General features: G+C 41.2%; 2 non-coding genes across 2 annotated transcripts; both read left to right on the top strand.

The window, feature by feature from the left end:
• Positions 1-653: 653 nt before the first annotated feature.
• Positions 654-760, top strand: LOC120259776. Its single transcript, XR_005536327.1, has one exon. It is a non-coding gene; the product is annotated as a small nucleolar RNA R71 (small nucleolar RNA).
• A 15,260-nt stretch (positions 761-16,020) lies between these two features.
• LOC120259655 lies at positions 16,021-16,127 on the top strand. The gene has a single exon (XR_005536212.1). It is a non-coding gene; the product is annotated as a small nucleolar RNA R71 (small nucleolar RNA).
• Positions 16,128-20,849: the final 4,722 nt, after the last annotated feature.

Here is a 20,849-nt window from a genome sequence, read left to right as displayed (position 1 = left end):
GCAAAGAGGCAGTATGGTTGCGAAAAGTAGACTCAACTGATTGAAATCTTGTATCTGATGATTACACAAACCTAGTTAAGGCCTTCTCCATATCGTTCATTTGGGTCTCCAAAACTAAAACTCTGTTTTCCATGTTTGGGGCTTGCTGTTGTTGTCGGAAACCTGATGGCCTTATGGTCTTTTGTGGACCTTAGTTGCTCCATGAGAAATTGGGATGACTTTTCCAACCCGGATTGTAGGTATTGCTGTATGGATTTCCTTGATTCCTCATGCAATTACCCATAAAATCGACGTTCTCAACCTAAGGTGCATCACCAATAGATATCGGGCAATCAGAGGGAGCATGTCCTCCACCACACCCGGTGCAAGTAATCACAGCCACTACTCTGTTTGAAGTTAGAAGATCTAACTTCTTACTTAATGATTCCACTTGAGCCGCCAACGAAGTCACTGCATCTATCTCATGGAGACCGGCCACCTTTTTCTTCTCCCTGGCATTCCATTAGTAGCTGTTTAACCCCATTTCTTCAATTAATTTATGGGCCTCGCCGGTGGTATTGCTACCTAAGGTATCTCCTGCTGCTGCATCCAAGAATTAACTTGTACTCAGATTCAGACCATTGTAAAAGGTCTGAACAATCATCCACTTTAGGAATCCATGTTGGGGACACTTTCTTAGGAGCTCCTTGAACCTTTCTCATATCTCAAATAGAGACTCTAATTCCAATTGTACAAAGGATGAGATCTCATTCCTAAGCTTTGCAGATTTTCTGGGAGGAAAATAACGGCCAAGAAAAGCTTCTACTATCTCCTTCCATGTGGTAATTGATGCTCTAGGTAATGTGTGTAGCCACTGCTTCACTCTCCCTTTCAAGGAAAATGGGAAGGCTCTCAACTTGATGGCATCTTCCGTTACCCCATTTATCTTCAGCATATCACACACCTCGAGAAAGTTCTCTATATGACTGTTTGGATCCTCATCGGCTAAACCATTAAACTGTGTGGATTGCTGCAACATGTGGATCTATACCAGCTTCAGCTCGAAGTTCTGAGTTGTAATTGGGTGATGCACAATGCTCGATTGTGTCCCCAATACTGAAGGTCTATGGCATAATCGGATAATCTCCGCTGCTACTCATTCTATTCTGCCATATTTTTCCATTCTTCTACTTCTAAATCAGCTAGATTAGACTGTTCTTGCACAGGTTCTTTCCTTTTTCTTCTAAGTGTACGTTTGAGCTCGGGATCTCCTTTAATCAATATTGATGGGTTCCCTCGGATCATAACCTGGAGCTGTACCAAAAGAATGAAAACAAAATCCTAACGATGATCGAAAAGAGGATATGAAATAGAATGAATGAATAGCTCAGAAAGCAAAGTGCAAAGCATCTCTAAACGCCTACTCCCCTGCAACGGTGCCAAAAACTTGACACGACTGAATATGCATGTAAACCGCAATTGCACGGGTGTCGAAGTAATAATACCACGATGAGAGGGTAGTCGAATCCACAGGGAATAGTACTTAGAACAACAAAGATTGCCATTTAACTAGAATGAAAATATGTTGAAAGTTATATGAAAACAAACTCAATGCAAATGAAAATAAGAAAAGATAGAGGAGGCGCAAGTAAAAGATAGGGGAGGCAATCGACGATAAATGGGGTACCCGGATATTGATCCGCCTAGGACAATCATTTCAAGTGCAAAACCCCTCTATTATACTTCCTAATTTATGCAACAATGAGTCATGGATATCCTTAATTACATGATTCCAAATCAAAGGTCAACCATACCTAACTCTATACATGTCCCGGAGGAGAGATTGAACAACCTCTCAACCTCGCACTCGCATAGAATTGCAATGAGCTCTTGGGATTCCAAGTGATAAGCCCTATTCCTATGTATAGACTTAACCCTTTGGTCCAGGTGGAAGATCCCTAGCCACAATTAAGCCCTAAGTGCTAAAACCACTTCAATGCTTCACTCCGTTGCACTCGTAACTAAGCCCTAGCGGAAGGGCATCCCTTAGCCCATCCACTCTACTATGGCCGCAAAGAACTCTTGGAACGTGGAGATAGGATAAATCACACCAGAGGGGAAAGGGGATGCTCCGCTACCTCTCGACTCACCATCTCAATCCTCTCCAATCTAGCTTTGTCTAACTCTCATAGTGTGTCACTCACTCACAAGAGTTACCAACAAGAACTCTCAACCCTAGTGTCACTCTAGCGGAGTATTCATATAATCAAGTCTCTAAGATTGGAACTCACAATAAACATCAACTAATTAAAAGCATAATAAAGAGATTCAATGAAACAAATATATCCTAGGGTTCACAAATACCCAAGTACCCATTAGTGGTTTAGCTCTCCATGGAGCAAAATATAATAGATAATGAAATCAAAGGTAAAGAGATGCAATCCATGAATGAAAACCCCCTTTGTGTTCGTGTCGAAGGTCTTGTGGATCGGTCGTGTCTTCTTCAAATGTCTCCTCGTCAAACATAGGGCATACCTCGCCGGATCGGTGCCGGTGAAAGCTCCCCCAATAGCTTTCTTCCCAAGGAAACACGGTGTCAAAGGCCATCAAACCTCTCTAAAGCCTTGGCAAAGCATCTCCAAACCCTAGCCTCCGGTGCCTCCAAAGATGAGGAAAGGTGGAAGAAAAGATTGGGGAAAAGATGGAGAAAAAAATGCTGAAAACAGGGCTGAAATCGGCTTTTAAAGAGCTAGAATCGGGAATCCACACGCCCGTGTGAGCGCTCTTGTGGATTTTTCACACGGGCGTGTAGAATTTTCACACGCCCATGCCGCAAAGAACTCTTGGAACGTGGAGATATTATAAATCACACCAGAGGAGAAAGGGGACGCTCCGCTACCACTCGACTCACCATCTCAATCCTCTCCAATCTAGCTTTGTCTAACTCTCATGGTGTGTCACTCACTCACAAGAGTTACCAACAAGAACTCTCAACCGTAGTGTCACTCTAAGGGAGTATTCATATAATCATGTCTCTAAGATTGGAACTCACAATAAACATCAATTAATTGAAAGCATAATAAAGAGATTCAATGAAACAAATACATCCTAGGGTTCACAAATACCCAAGTACCCACTAGGGGTTTAGCTCTCCATGGAACAAAATATAATAGATAATGAAATCAAAAGTAAAGAGATGCAATCCATGAATGAAAACCCCCTTTGTGTTCATGTCGAAGGTCTTGTGGATCGGTCGTGTCTTCTTCAAATGTCCCCTCGTCAAACCTAGGGCATACCTCGCCGGATCGGTGCCGGTGAAAGCTCCCCCAATAGCTTTCTTCCGAAGGAAACATGGTGTCAAAGGCCATTAAACCTCTCCAAAGCCTTGGCAAAGCATCCCCAAACCCTAGCCGCCGGTGCCTCCAAAGATGAAGAAAGGTGAAAGAAAAGATAAGGGAAAAGATGGATAAAAGAATGCTGAAAACGGGGCTGAAATCGGCTTTTAAAGAGCTAGAATCGGGAATCCAGACGCCCGTGTGAGCGCTCTTGTGGATTTTTCACACGGGCGTGTGGAACTTTCACACGCCCATGTGGATTCTCTATTTTTCTGTCTTCTCGGCCGGCTGTGAACAGTGCTGGTACAGTATTCTTGCTATAGTACCCTACTATAGTACCGGCCCAAAATACTCCCGAATCCATGCTTTCATCGAGGTAACGCAAATGGACAGACGTTTACATCGTGGATTGCTTTGCTTCTTCAATAACAGACATGTTGGTGGAGATCTTGTTCTATATGCACAAGTCGGAATGCTTAAATGTGACTGCCCTTGTGCCCCTCCAAATAGTTGTGCTAACTCGAATACTAGGAGGTTGGCACACATTCCCGCATCTCGAACCCGACCTATGTCTTCGCGTTTGAAGCTTAGCAAGATTTCCTCCAAATTGGTGCATTACGACCCACATTGGCTTCTTTCTCTCATAATCGGTCTTACAACCCTACCTGCATGAAAGTAATATAAATACACACATATTAGCGTTAAAATCCAAGAAAAGTAATGCTCAACACAAGGAAAGAACACTTCATATTCTTATCGCACAAACACTTATCAAGAAGCTTGATGAAGATGTACTTCGGTTGGAAAGAGTGTTACCGAGATTTATTGAAGCAACCGATGCCCATTTCCAAAATATTGAGGCAACATTAAGTTGTCATGAGATCTCCATAAAAAACATTGAGCATCAATTAGAAGAGATCTTGGGCATGCTTGCTAAGGAAAAAGAAGAATTTGAACAAGCAAAGCAAGTGTCTCCGGGACATGATGAAGCCATGAGCAACTTTGAAGAAATTCGGAAAATTGAGTACATTAGTGCAGAAAAAGAAAAGAAAGAAATTGAATACCATTTTGAGATTTTGGATTGCGTGAATGAAGATTGTGCCTATGAGCAAGAAAATTTTCAAGGGGATTTGCTAACATCATGTTCCTCTCAAGATGAAAATACACAAGAAGAAGCAAACCGTAAGGCAATGGAACAATCATTTTTCTTTGGGATTGATCAACTCTTACAATGCAAGAAAGAGATTTCGGGAAGGGACGAAGATGTGGGTAGGAGATTGAAGCCATCCAATGACCCACCTGTGCTAAGCTTGGACAATTCCCAACCCAAATTGTTTCCTTCGAGGCAAAAGGTAATATGGTTGAACTCTCCAACAAATATTCCATCCCGACAAGTTGATTTTTTGTTTAAAGGAAGTAGCTATGCAATATCTAGTCGGGAGGAACACACTCTTTTCAAGCCTCCATAAGGTAAGGAAGAGATAAGTCAAGCTTAGTGACGTAAAACAAGCGCTTCTTGGGAGGCAACCCATGTTTTTAATTGTTTTTTTTTTGGCTTAGATTTTTATTTCTGCAGTAATAAAGTCATGAGTGTGTGCTTTGATGATTTTTTGTTGGTGTTGAGTTTTCATGGAAAAATTTTGGTGTTTTAAATTGGTTTTCATATATGTGGCATGGTTTTGGGTGTAATTAATATTTATAGTTGAAGAATTAGTGTTAATTTGAAGTTTAGAGCCTTGCGTGGACTGTTTGCAGAAATTTTGCAGCTCACACGGTCATGTGGAATTTCTACGCGGCCGTGTACAGTACCCACGTGGGGGTGTGGAATTTCCACACCCCCATGTGGCTTATATGAATATGATGGGTCACTGTTTATTATCTTCATCACTAATACCCTTCATCTCCTAATTCTCAATCTTCAAGAATCCAAACTTCTGAGCATAAAAACTAATTTTTTTCAACTCCTTGGAGATTTAAAAGTGTTTTGCTAGCATTTGCATTAAGTTTCCATTTCCGATTCATACCGGTAAGCCTTCACTTTTTCTCGTCTTATCCATGCTCTCATTTTTTGAATTTATGGATGTTATTTGGTTTTTAGGTGCTATTTCTCATTTAAATCCGTTGTGAGCACCTAAGATTGATTGTAAACCAAGTTTAGAGGACCGTTAAGACCCAAACTTGGCCTTTTAGCCAAGTTTGGGTGCCACTAAGGTGCATGGCTGTGCCCACACGCCCGCGTGGGTTGGCTGGCAGCCCCACCCACCCGCATGGGCTGCCCACGCGGTCGTGTGGGCTGCCAAAACTTGGCCAAAGTTAGCCACGTGACCGCGTGGCCCCTCGGGTACATTGAATAGTGCCCACGCTCCCGTGTGGCCTAAAAACTTGGCCAACAAAGCCACACGGGCATGTGGCTTGCCCACACGCCCGCTTGGATTCCTGCAGCCTGCCATTTCGTGAAAATTTGCCTTTCTTTGGCAATTTCTTGCAGGTAGGACACCAAGGACCGAAAAAAAACCTTGCTTCGTAATGCTTTGATCTTCTATGGTTAACCTTGGATGAGATCATTCTTTTGACACACCGGCAACACCAAAAGACGATGTCGATGCTTGAAGCGTCCCACTCATGAGACTTTAGTTTTCTTTACTTTTGTTTTCATTTTTAGTTTTCTTTATTTTATGTTTTAGACTTTAGTTATCTTTGTCCTTTGTTTTATTTGTGCGAGTTTGTGCTTCATTTGTTTTACTCATAAGAACTCGTAGATCTTTTCTTCTTTATTGAGCTTCACTGAACCCCTTGTATATGTGCAAATGGGCTTGAGAGTGATGTTGATGGTGTTTTAGTCATAAACATGATCATGTGTGTTGTTCCATGGTCGTGTGAGTGTCACAACCTATAGGACACCCCTTTGAGTTAGACTTTACCAAACATTTAAAGAAGAGTTCAGGGGAGTTTTTTTTTTTAAATTGCATTCCCACACACATTATGCTTTTATTGATGTTTTTTTTATTATGCTTACATGCGTACATTGAGGGCAATGTACATCTTAAGTGTGGGGGAGGGTTCACCTTATACATGACTTATACTTGTGTTTTCATGAGCATGCTCTTGTTGCCAATGAAGGTTCACCTTAGGGTTTAGAGTTTAATTCTTAGTTTTTGGAGGTTGTAAACATTAGATTTTATCATGCTATAGTTTTCATCCAATTTCATTGAATATTTTTGTCCGATTTCTCTTTGTGCACTTTTCTCACTCATTAGACCTATGAAGACTCTAGTTCATTGTGTTTGTGACTTTAGTGTGCTAGTTTTTATTTGAAAAAAAAAATTTGAGTAAAATCAGAAAAAGATCAGAAAAATTTGATAAAAAAAAAGAATTGGAAATTGTTTCTTGTTTGTACATAGGGGGCGGAAAGAGCTACCACCCATGATGTATGTAGCTACTTTGATAAGTAGGATACTTGTTATGCCCTAATGAGAGAAAAAGCTATCTCATGGGATGTGTGAAAGCTACCACCCTTGGTAGAAAGAGCTACCACCTCGAAAGTGTGAAAGCCACTCGGGAGGCATCTTGGGAGAGGGCTACCTTAGAGGATTGTGTGAAGCTACTACCTATTCTTTTTTGTTCATAAATAAGTCCCGTATTAATAAGAACTTAGTAGTGGACATAGTGTTGACATGAGTTGAGTTTTCACACACACACACACATTCGGATTCTATCACATTCATTTTTGATTGGATTGTTTGCTAGGGCATTGATTGCTTTTGTCTAGTGTTTTATCTTCTCCATAACTTTAGAATCTTATTCTTGTATCCTCTTGGTGAACCTAAGGCCAAGCACTTCTCTTTTCTTTCCATGAGTTTAATGTTTAATTTTTCTTGAGGACAAGGAAAGGCTTAAGTGTGGGGGAGTTTGATAAGTGCTTAACTGAACATGTTTTTATGCATGTTTTACATACATTGAGCATCATATCTTATATGGTTTATATCTCATTTCGTGTATGGGGTGTTCTTTCATGCATATAGGTTGTGAAGGTGTTGGTAATTCAAAAGGAAGCGAAGATAGGCTAGAAAGGCACAATGTTGACAGTTCTTGTGCGAATCAAGGATGAAGTCACAAGAGGAGTTCGTGTATGAGGAGATGTGTGCCAACTTCCATGGTTATGAAAGCCAATTTACTAGTGGAAGGCACAAAGGAAGCCATGTCTCCACATTCCTTCTCTTTGTAAAGATTTCAAGACTTTTCAAGACGCGTCGATAAAGGAAAAGCCTTATAGCCTACTACATGATCGTGTGCCCAATTGTGTGGGCTTAAGAGGAGAATGTGTGTCATTGCGTTTGCGGAAATCACTGTAGCAAAGTACTGCAGCAAAGTAGTGTAATAATTTTACTGTAGTGATACTGTAGCAAAAATACTGTTCGCGCGCCCGTTTGGAAATTCCACGTGCCCGCGTGGAAATTCTTGCAGCCCACGTGGGCGCGTGGAAAATCCACATGGACGCATGGGAGCACATGAGAGGTGCGGTTCTGGGCTATAAATAGGCCGTTTGCCTTATTCTTTGACATCTTTTGTGCAGGTTTTATGAGGTGAGACGGTTAGGGTTTGGAGAGAAGGTTTTTACGGCTTGGGAGGTGCTTTGTCACCAACTTTGATCGATTTCTCCTCCGTCATAGCATCAAGGACACCACCAGTGAACCTAGCTTCAGAGAGGGTGTTTCAAGACGTCAAAGCTCTATATCAAGGCCATGAGTTCATATATAAGTGGGTTTATTTCTATGGTTTTAATGTACTTTCGTTCATTGATGGTGTGTTTTGTATGTTGCTCCATGGAGAACTAAAACCTTAGACGGTATTTGTGCTTGTGAACCCTAGGATTCTCATCTTGTGTGGATTTGCTCTGTGTTTCTATTTAATCCGAGTTTGATTAAGTTTCATTCTTGATTGTTTAATGCTTGCTTACCTTATTTATCTTGTGGTTATTTTGTTTGCATGATCTGTGGCCTTGGTAGGAGAGAGATCTCTATTAGGTTTAGAACCTCAAGATTGAAGAGGGTTGAGAGGGTGAGTCATGAGATAGTGAAGTATCACCTTTCCCTCCGATTGGTGTATTCTATCTACATTCCATAGACTCCATGCAACCATATTTGGTGGGAGGCGCGAGATTGCTCGATTCCTCCATCGGGACCTTGTAGGGGGTTAGGATCCTTTGCCGGTAATTAGGGTTGGATCAATCTTTAGGAATCGGTTACTCCTTTCAGAATCCCTAGAGTGCTTTGCAGTTATATGTGGTGTTAGGTGTTGAGATTGAGCGATTTCTCCACCGGAACCTTGTAGGGGACTAGTATCAGTGATCTGGAGACAGATCTGATTATGTTTGGATTTCCACGACTTAACTTACTCATCATAGAAACACTTTGCATATCTGGTACCTAATACCTGAATCCTAGGGGGATCATTGCCCGAATACCCCAATTTTACTGATTGAGATCTTCCTCTATTTTACCCTTGCATATTTGTCTCCGGTATTCATTTCTTAGCACATTATATCACCATACTATATCATTATCATTAGGCTAGAGAGCAGAGGAGAAGTTAGTACTAGTAGCCCTATTCCCTGTGGATTCGACTACCCGACTCACCGGGTAATTATTACTTTGACACCCGTGCACTTGCAGTGTACACGCATATTTTGACGTGTCACCCCTCCAAATTGTATATTCGCTGAAGCACAATGGAGATTGGCACACACTCACATGTCTTTGAGCACAACTTGTGTCTTAACGTTTGTTCACTCCAAGCCTTCATCAACAAATGCATCCACGATCTACTTTTGGTTCCTTTCTTCCACAGTTGTCTCCATAACCCTCTATACACAAAAGAAATACATATACACATGAATAAGAGATAAAATCTGAGAAAATTAATGCTCGATGTTAGAAAAGAATAATTTGTATTACTTATACACAAGCACTTATCAAACTCCCCCAACACTTAATTTTTGCTTGTCCTCAAGGAGAAATAAAACATTAAAGAGAATAGGAAGGAAAATTGGAAGTTCTTAGCCCTAGGTTCACCAAGAGCATGCAAGGGAAGCATCCTACAAGTAAGGAGAAATTTTAACACTGAATAAGAAAAATCAATGCTCTAGTTAAAAACTTGAATAAAAAATGACAACAAACCCGATATTGTGTGGTGTGTGTAAACTCACTCAAATCAACCCAACGTATAGTCCTCAAAGCTCTAATTTAGAGGGACTTATTTATGTATAAAAAGAGAAGACAAGGTAGTATAGCTTCACACATCCTCTAAGGTAGCCCTTTCCGAAGCGGCCACTAAAGTGGCTTTCACACTTTTGAGTTGGTAGCTCTTTCTACCGGAGTAGTAGCTTTCACTCATCCCATGAGATACCTCTTTCTCTCACTAGGTCATAACTAGTATCTGACTTATGAGAGTAGCTTCATATTTTATAGTGGGAGCTCTTTCCACCGCCAATGCACAAACAAAGAACATATCTACATATATATATTTCAAAGAAATTAACACAAGAAAAAAACTAAAACATTCCCTTAAACATTGAACATTATTTTCCACAAGGTTTAATGAGTAAGTAGTGCAACAAATGTCAATCGGGCAAAAATTCCTAAAAAGTCAAGTAAAACTAGAACATGAGAACATTCAATGTTAAAAAATTCTCCTAAACTTAAGAATACAACCATTGGAACTAAAGTGAACCGCCATTGGCTACATGAGCATGAACAATGAAAGCATAAGAATTAAACTTGTGTAATGTGAACTTTCCCCCACACTTAAAATGTATATTGCCCTCAATGCATGCATGCAAGGACAATAAAGAAGTATAACAATTAAAAGCATGTGTGGAGGTGGGCAATTGAAATAATACTTCCCTGAACTCCTAATAGTACGTTTGATGGAGCTATATTCATTGAGAGTTGAGTTCCAATGGGTTCTGGAGCACACATGGCCATGTGAATGTCACATTGACCGTGCCCATGACTATTTCTCAAATTCTAGACTCACAAGACCATCTACACGTATACACAAGGGGGATCAGTGAAGCTCAATAAAAACGAAATAAGATCGAGTCTTTAAAGGTATAAACATGAAATACAACTTGAAGCAATTGAAAATAAAAGATAAACTCAGAATAGAGATCCTTTCTGAGTAATACAAGTACAAAATAAGGTGCAGAAATAAAATACGAAAACATAAAAGCAACTGAAAGGAAAGATGCCTCAAGTGTCGGTGTCAACTGTTGGCTCTACTACTACCGCTGGTGATGCTGCTGGTGCCTCTGGTGGTGATGGTGGTGATGGTGATGCCGGAGAAGTGTGTGGTCTCATCACAAATTCAGATGTCACGTCTCTATATGCTCTGACTGCGGCTTCTGCGCAGGCTGAGAACCTTCTACTGCATCTCCCTCCCCCTCGGCTATCTCTGGTTGGGACATGATCATCACATTGACTCCATCTTTATATCTGTGAAACATACCTATCAATCTCATGGTCTCTAAATCGAGAATTGATGATATAATCATCTTCTTAGTCCCTCTGATTGCATCTAGTAAATCCATCACAATGATGACTTTGGTGATGTACGGGCTTGAGAAGATCACTCCCACCCTTGCATACTGACCCCTGATGCCTCAGGTACTCTGCTACAATATGCCCAGGTGAAGTGGCTCACTCTGTACCATCGAATATAAGTAAAGTAACTCTTGACAGCTCAACACCACTGTACTATCACCACGGTTGTTCATTTATATGCTAACAATGGCGTGGACATAGTGGTAATCTGGCTAGGAGAGACATGTCGTCTTGGAGACTCCCGGCTCATACTGTCCCTGGCCACACAATGCCCTCTATGCACATTGAGGTAGTCCATCGGCAGCTGTTCACACTCCTCGATGTCAGTAAATGCTTCATTGTACAAGCCCAGTCAGAATGAGAAGTAAGTAATGCTCATACTGTGATACTGTCCATAGGCTCTGAACTGTATGGCATCAATGCAATGAAAACTGGAGTATGATCAGTCAAATTCAAATGAGTCAAGCACCACCAGTGTCAATATGCGGATAGCGGGCTCTAGGACAATAAACTCCTCCAGCTACCAACGGACAATAATTGCTCAACCTTGTCGGCCATCTCATCCCTTAGCTGAATCTAACAATGCCCCTTTCATGTGTCCCGCAAGTGTACAGTTTTGTCGAAGTAACAAAATCCCAGGTGAGTGGGTATCTTTCCACAGGAAGTAGGGAGTAAAAAATACTTAAATTGTTTCATTACTTGTGAAGTATGAATAGTGATTTGTGTGACAAGATGTAATGCAAACAAAAGTAAGAGAGACAAGAGAGAGAGAGCAAGTAAAGGAAAGATAAGCAATCGATATAAATGGGGTACTCGGATATTGATCCGCCTAGGACAATCGTTTCAAGTGCAAAAACCATCTAATATGCTTCCTAACTAATGTATTGATGAGTCATGGAGATCCTTTAATACATGGTTCCAAATCTAAGGTCAACCATGACTAATCCTATACATGTCCCAGATGAAAAATTGAACAATCTCTCAACCTCGCACTCATATAGAATTGCAATGAGTTCTAGGGATTCCAAGTGATAAATCCTCTTCCTATATTTAGACTTAACCCTTTGGTCCAGGCAGAAAACCCCTAGTCACAATTAAGCACTAGATACTAAAATCACTTCAACGCTTCACTCCATTGCACTCGCAACTAAACCCCAGCGGAAGGTCATCCCTTAGCCCATTCACTCTACTATGACCGCAAAGAACTTGAGGAATTGGTGGTAGAATAAATCACACCGGAGGGGAAAGGAGACGCTCCGCTACCTCTTGACTTACAATCTTAACCCTCTCAAATCTAGCTTTGTCTAACTCTCGTGGTGTGTCACTCACTTTCAAGGGTTACCAACAAGAACTCTCAACCCAGTGTCACTATAGGGAGTATTCATACAATCAATGCATTCAAAATTGGAACTCAGTAAAAACATCAATTAATGGAAGCATAATAAAAAGGTTCAAAGAAACAATTACATCCTAGGGTTCACAATCCAAGTACCCACTAGGGGGTTTAGCACTCTATGGAGCTAATTACAATCAATGAAATCGTATGTAAAAATAAAAAATCCATAGAAAAACCAATCGATGGTCATGATGATGGTCTTGTGGGGAGTCCTTTACTCGTCCAAGGACCCCTTTGTCCGCCCTAGGATACACCTCGCTGGATCGGTGCCTATGAAAGCTCTCCCACTAACCTTCTTCCAAATGAAGTGTGATGTTGGAGCTGTAGAACCTCTCCCAATCTCTAGCCAATACCTCCTAAAACCTTAGCCACAGCCCTCTCTAGAGTTGGGGAAAAGATGGAGAAAAGAATTCTGAAATTAGGACTGAAATCGGCCTTAAATAGGGCTGGAATTTGAATCCACACGCCCAAGTGAATATTTCACACTGCCCGTTTGGAATTAACGCATCCACATGCCCGTGTGGCTTCTCTGGATAACTCCTTCTTCGGCCGGCCTTGAACAATACCTGCTACATTATTTTTCTACAGTAATGCTACAGTGCCCTACTTCATTACCAGTCTGAAACACTCCCGAAACCATGCTTTCATCGAGGTAACGTAAACGGGCACACGTAAACGGGCACACGTTTACGTCATAGATCGCTTTACTTCTTCAATGAACGGCCGTGTTGGTGGAGATCTTGTTACACATGCACAAGTCAGAATACTTAGAATGTGACTACCTCTGTGCCCCTCCAAATCATTGTGCTAGCTTGAATACAAAGAGGTTGGCACACATTCTAGCATCTTGAACCCACCTTATGTCTTCGCGTTTGAACCTTCTCAAGATTTCCCCCAAATGGTGCACTCACGATCTACATTGACTTTTTTCTCTAAGATTCAACTTCACAACCCTATATGCATGAAAATAACATAAATACACACATATTAGCGTTAAACCCCAATAAAAGTAATGGTCATCATAAGGAAAGAACACTTCGTCTACTTATCACACAAGCACTTATAAGAATCTCTTTGAGTGTACTTAAATCTGGGAAACAAGATTGTCCAAAATTTAACTTGGACAAGCGCTCGAAACAGAGTTGGTGCCCAGGAATGGCAAACTCCATATGCTCCGGCTCTAGAGAAGGCTCACGTGGACGCTTACCAATAGCTTTCTTGGATCTGGGGCCCATATCTGTAAGAATAGAAAAAAAATCATCAAGTTTAGCTTGAAAGCCTAATTCTACAGAAATCCGCACAGTCGTGTCAAAATTCCACATGCCCATGTCGATCTTCGGGGAGTGAAAGCCCCACGGCAACTATACAAAAATCTAAAAAATACATCAAAAATTCACTCGAATTTATTTCTAACAGTATACACTAACCATTTTAAGCATGAAATCAATGCAACATTGACCAGTTTAATCGAAAGAAACAAAGATTGGTGAACAAAAAGGGATATAGGGCTTACCAACGAAATGAGAACAAAAATCCTTGAATGCCACCAGAAAACTCAACAAAATTCCTTTAAAAAGATGGTGAGAAGTTGGGAGAGTGAAGAGAGGTGATCCTCGAGTGTGTGGGAGTGAAATAATGATGAGACGTGAGTAGGTTTTAAAGAAAAGCCTCACCTCTTGTCTTTCCGTACAACCACACGAGCGTGTTGAAATTCCACAAGGATAGCTTAAGTTGTCTTTGAACGCAACCACATGGGTATGTGAAAATTCCAAATGCCCATGTGCCCGACCCACAGGAGCATCCACACGTCCTTGTGGCCTCTCTGTCCTCCCAAAAAATCAACTAAATATTCCACACGGGGGCTCATAGATAAAGGTTGCTCTCTTACCTACAACTTAAAAGCACTATGCACATAATTGTTTCAAGGTAGAAGGAGAGTTATCAAGCTTGTTACCACACAAGGGTCTGTCTCCTTGCTCTTTTCATCTTTTGGACCATCCTCTTCATGATCCCCAAGTAGGTTGCACCTTGTCCTCTAGCCAAAGTGTCAAGACTTCTTCATACTCCACTTCTTGATCTAGTAACCCCTCCAATGGGTCAAGACATAATGTTTCCTACATGTATTCATCAATTAGCTCATCAGTAGTATCAAGAAAATATAAAGTATCATCAAAATTAAGAAAATGTTGCATGGCTTCTGCAAGGCGGTATGTCAACTTGTCATCACCAATTTTTAGTGTCAATTCCCCACCGTCCATGTCAATGATAGCCTTGGGAGTGCGCAAGAACAGCCTCCCAAGTATCAATAGAACCTCGGCATCCTCTTCAACGTCCAAAACCATAAAGTCCACTGGAAATATGTACTTGTCAACTTTCACAAGTATATCTTCAATGATGCCCCTCGGACGTCTAACTGTTCGACCGGCCAATTGAAGTGTCATCTGAGCTGACCTAGGCTTCAGAAAGAATGTGAAAGGCATGACGTTGATGCTAGACCCTGAGTCTGCCAATGCATTTTCTTCTCCCAAGTTACCAATGTTGCATAGAATGATAAAGCTTCTGGGGTCCTTCTTCTTGTTCAGCATATTCTTTTCGAACACTACCGAACATGAAGCATCTAAGATCATAGATGCACTCTGCTCCAACTTCCTCTTGTTGGTCAAGAGGTCCTTGAGAAATTTTGCATAGCTAGGCATTTGAAACAACGCATCTACAAATGCGATGTTGATGTGCATCTGCTTGAATAGACCCAAGAACTTCTTGTATTGCTCATCATTTTGGTCATTTTTCAATCTTGAAGGATAAGGGATTCTTGGCTTGTAAGGTGTGGGTGCCACCTCCTTCTCTTTGCCTCTCTCCTCACCCTCCACAACCTCGGGTGACTCATAATTGGTCTTCTCACTAGGGAGCCTACTCTCAACTTCACGATCACTTCTCAAAGTGATTACCTTCACATGCTCTCTTGGGTTAGTCTCGGTGTTGCTAGGAAAACTACCTTGAGGTCTTTCTAAAAGTGACTTTGCTATTTGGCCCACTTGGTTCTCCAAGTTGTGCAATGATTCATTGTGGTTGCGAAGTGTGGCTTCAACCGATTGAAATCTTGTATCCAATGATTGAATGAACTTGGTCAAAGCCTTCTCTAAGTTGGTCATCTGGTTCTCCAATCCTAAAACTTGATTCTTCATGTTCGGGCCTTGTTGTTGTTGTTGTTGGAAGCTCGGTGGTGCCATAGTCTTCTATTGCCCTTGATTACTCCAAGAAAGGTTTGGGTGGCTCCTCTACCCTGGATTGTAGGTATTGCTATACGGATTTCCTTGACCTCTCATTGCATTACCTATAAAGTCAACATGTTCCACTGAGTATGTACCACTAATAGAAATCATTCAAATCAGATGGAGAATGTCCTCCCCTATACCCAGTGCATCTCATCACTGTCGCTGCTCTAGGAGAAGTCAAAGTGTCTAACTTCTTGCTCAATGACTCAACTTGGGCCACTAATGATGTGACTACACCAATCTCATGAAGTCAAGCTATCTTCTTTCTGTCTCGTGTGTTCCACTGATAACTGTTCATAGCCATTTCTTCAATGAGATATCGGGCCGCTTCAGGGATCTTGCTTCCTAAGGTGCCTCCTACTGCATCATCGAGCAATTGCTTTGTGCTTGGGTTCAAACCATTATAGAAAGTCTAAGTAATCGTCCACTCGGGGAACCCATGTTGAGGACATTTCCGCAGGAGATCCTTGAACCTGTCCTATGTCTCAAAAAGAGACTCCAATTCTGTTAGCACAAAAGAGGATATTTCATTCCTAATCTTTGTAGATTTTCTGGGAGAGAAATATCAAGCAAGAAAAGCTTCTACCATCTCCTCCCAGTTAGTGATCAGTGCTCTAAGTAATGAATATAGCCACTTCTTTGCTCTTCACTTCAAGGAAAATGGGAAGGCCCTCAACTTGATAGCATCATCCGTGACACCATTAATCTTGAGCATGTCGCACACTTCTAAGAAGTTCTCAATGTGATTGTTTGGATCCTCATAAGCCAAACCATTAAACTATGCTGACTGTTGTAACATCAAGATGAAGCCTGGCTTAAGCTCAAAACTCTGAGCTATAATTGGTGCCTGCATAATACTAGACTATAAGCCAAGAATTGCGGATCTTGCATAATCTGAAAGTGTCCTCTACTGCTTATTCTGTTATGCCATATTATCAGATCCTTCAACTTTTATCTCAACTTGATTTGACTGTTCTTGCGCAGGTTCTTTTCCCCTTCTATGAATTCTCCTTCCAATGTCTGGATCACCTTCAACCATTTTCGAAGGGTTTTCCCGAGTCATACCCTGTAGCTACAACCAAAGAAAGAAAAACAAATCAGAGCGATGAAAGAATAATAAAGTGTGAAATAGAACAAGTGATGAGTAGTTAAATAGCAAAGTGCAAAATGCTTCCAAAATGCCTATTCCCCGGCAATGGCGCCAAAAACTTGACACACCCCTTGCGTGTGTGTACCGCAAGTGTACGCGTTATCGAAGTTATAAAGTACCCTGTTGAGTGGGTATTCGTATCCATAGGAAATAGTGCTCAGAAACATAAGAATTTCTATCTAACTACAGTGAAGATGATTCAGGAGTGGTGTGGACAATATCAATAAAAATAGAAATATAGAAAATAAGAAAGAGACGCAAGAGAATAGTAGGAGAGATAGTGATAGAAGATGGGCACCCGGACATTGCTCACCCTAGAACTATTATTTCAAGTGCAAGACCAATCATTATGTCTCTTGACTGATGTTTAATGAGTCATGAAAATCCTAAAACACATGGTCCCAAACACAAGGTCAACCATGACTAGCCCTACATTATGCCTCGGCAGAAAGGAATACACTCAACGCCTCACACTGTGTGGGATTGCATAATGCTCATGGGACTACAAGTGATGAACTTTATTCCCTAGTATAGATCTAACCCTTTCGTCCAGGCGAAAGACCCCTAGTCACAATGAAGCCCCAGCACTAAAGATTACTTTAAAGCTTCACTCTGTCACTTTGACACACCCTTTGCGTGTGTGTAGCGAAAGTGCACGGGTTATTGAAGTAATAAAGTACCCTGGTGAGTGGGTAGTCATATTCATAGGGAATAGTGCTCAAAAGCACAAGAATTGCTATTTAACTACAGTCAAGATGATTTAAGAGTGGCGTGAATAATACAATGCAAATAAAAATAAAGTAAAGAAGAAAGAAATGCAATAGAATAATAAGAGAGGCAATCGATCAAAATAGGGCACCCGGACATTGCTCACCCTAAAACTATTGTTTCAAGTGTAAGACTAATAATTATGTCTCCTAACTGATGTCTAATGAATCATGGAAATCCTAAGACACATGGTCTCAAACTTAAGGTCAACCGTAACTAACCCTCAAACTATGCCCCGGCAGAAAGGGATACTCTCGACGCCTCACACTATGTGGCATTGCATGAGGATTTGGGGACTCCAAGTGATAAACCATATTCCCTGATATAGATCTAGACCTTTTGTCCAGGCGAAAGACCCCTAGTCACAATTAAGCCCCATCACGAAGAATTACTTCAACACTTCACTCTGTTGCTCACGCAACTAAGCCCCAATGGAGTTTATCTCTTAGCACTTCATCTATTGTGATCGCAAAGAACTCTTGGAACGTGGAGGTAGGATAATACAAGAACTCTCAACCCTAGTGTCACTCTAGGGGAAATGTTTATACAATCAAGCATTCAAGGTTGGAACTCACAATAAACATCAATTTATTGAAAGCATAATAAAGAAGTTCAATGAAACGAATACATCCTAGGGTTCACAATCACCCAAGTACCCACTAGGGGTTTAGCTCTCCATGGAGCTAAGTACAATCAAAGAAATCAAATGTAAAAGCAATAAATCCATAAAGAAACTGCCTCGATGGTTGTGTCGATGGTCTTGTGGAAAGCCCTCTACTCGTAGTCCAAGGATTCCTTCGTCCGGTATAGGATACGCCTCAATCGAAGCTCCCCTACCAACCTTCTTCCTAATGGAATCACGATGTCGGAGCCGTAGAACCTCTCCAAAACCTTGGCCAACACCCCTCGAAACCCTAGCCGAAGCCCTCTCGCAAGTTGGCGAAAAGATGGAGAAAAGAATACTGAAATCGAGGCTGAAATCGGCTTTAAATAGGGCTGGAATCGGGTGACTACACGGGCGTGTATGATGTCACACGCCCCTGTGGAATTTCCACACGCCCGTGTGGATTCTTTGTTTCTCTGATTTTGTGACTACCTTTGTGCCCCTCCAAATGAATGTGCTCACTCGAATACGAGGAGGTTGGCACACACTCTAGCATCTCACACCTGACCTATGTCTTCGCGTTTGAACCTTAGCAAGATCTCCTCCAAAATAGGTGCATTATGATCCACATTGGCCTATTTCCTTCATAATCGGCCTCACAACCCTACCTGCATAAAAGTAACATAAAAACACACATATTAATCTAAAAACCTAAGAAAGTAATGCTCAACATAAGGAATGAACGCTTCGCATTCATATCGCACAAGCACTTATCAGGACTTAATTAAAAACATCAATTAAAAAAACATAATGAAAGATCAATGAAACAAAGTCATCCTAGGGTTTACAAGTCCAAGCACCCACTAGGGTTTAGCTCTCTATGGAGCAAGATACAATTAATAATGAAATCGAATGGAAAATCATGCATTCCATAAGTAAAACCATCTTGTAGTCCATATCAATGGTCTTGTAGAGTAGCCTCGTCCTCTCAAGGGGTTCTATCGTCAAGCCTAGGGCACACCTTCCCAAATCAATGCAGACGAAGGCTCTCCCAATAACTATTTTCCAAAGGAACATGGTGTTGAAGGCTGTAGAACCACTCCAAAGCCCTAGCCAAAGCCTCTCCAAACCCTAGCAGCGAGCGACTCCAAAGATGGGGAAAAGATCGTGAAAGGATCAGAAAAAGAATCGCCAAATTATCTGAAATCGCGGCTTAAATAGGGTATGGAATTAGGCATCCTCACGGGCATGTGGAATTTTCACACGCCCGTGTGAATCTCCAGAAGTTGTTTTCCTGCGAGCTATGAACAGGAAACTGCTACAGTACTTCGCCAAAATACTGCCAAATCCACATTTTTTATTGAGGCCACATGAATGGGCACACATCCATGCGGTAGATCGCGTTGCTTCTTAAATGAAATCACATTAACGAAGATCTTGCTAGTATAGCACAAGTCGGAACACATGAGTATGACTGCCTTTGTACCCCTCCAATTTGTATATTTTCTTAAACACAATGGAGGTTGGCACACACCCAAATGTCATTAAGCACAACTTGTGTCTTCATGTTTGTTTAATCTAAGAACTTCATCAAAAATTTGCATCCATGATCTACTTTTGGTTCATTTCTTCCACACTTGTCTCCATAACCCTTCATGCACAAAAGAACACAAATACATATGCATAAGCGATAAAATCTGAGAAAAGTAATGCTTAATGTAAGAAAAGAATACTTGTGTTACTAATACACAAGCACTTATCATGGTTGTGCAACTAAGCTCCAACAAAGTTTGTCTCTTAGGACATCACTCTATTATGACCGCAAACAACTCTTGAAAAGTGGAGGTAGGATAAATCACATCAGAAGGGAAAGGGGACGTTTCGCTACCTCTCGACTCACCCTCACGACCCTCTACAACCTTGCTTTATCTAACCCTCATGGTGTGTCACTCATCCACAAAGATTACCAAGATAGATTCTCAACCCTAGTGTCACTTTAAGGGAAAATCAATGCAATAAACCTTCAAGGTTAGAACTTAATTAAAACATCAATTAAAGAAACAAAACAAGAGTCAATGAAACAAAATCATCCTAGGGTGTACAAGTTCAAGCACCCACTAATAGTTTAGCTCTCTATGGAGCAAGATACAATCAATAATGAAATCGAAAGTAAAAGCATACTATCCATAGATAAAATCCACTTGTAGTCCATATCGATGGTCTTGTGGAGTTGCTTCATCTTCTCCAAGGGTCCCCTCGTCAAGCATAGGGCACATCTCACTTAATCGATGCCGATGAAAGCTCCCTCAATAATTATCTTCCAAAGGAACGTGATGTCAAAAGCCATAGAACCACTCCAAAGACCTAGCCAAAGCCTCTCCAAACCCTAGCCGTGAGCGCCTCCAAAGATGGGGAAAAAAAGGGAAAACGATTTCTCAAAACGTCTGAAATCACGGTATTAATAGGGGCTGGTATCTAGCATCCACACGCCCGTGTAAATTTCCAGAATTTGATTTCCTATGAGCTATGAATAGTAACTAATTCAGTGATTTTGCTACAGTAATTTGCTTTAGTTAACTGCTATGATACTTCACCAAAATACTCCCGAATCAACACTTATCATCGAGGCCACATGAATGAGCACACATCCATGTTGTACATCATGTTGCGTCTTCAATAAAATCACATTGATGAAGATCTTGCTAGTATTCCACAAGTCGGAACACATAAGTGTGACTGCC

The sequence above is a fragment of the Dioscorea cayenensis genome, chromosome 4 (assembly GCF_009730915.1).
Source record: "Dioscorea cayenensis subsp. rotundata cultivar TDr96_F1 chromosome 4, TDr96_F1_v2_PseudoChromosome.rev07_lg8_w22 25.fasta, whole genome shotgun sequence".
NCBI classification, from domain to species: Eukaryota; Viridiplantae; Streptophyta; class Magnoliopsida; order Dioscoreales; family Dioscoreaceae; genus Dioscorea; species Dioscorea cayenensis.
The sequence above is the reverse complement of the archived record's forward strand: the minus strand, read 5'-3'. Positions and strand labels throughout refer to the sequence as shown.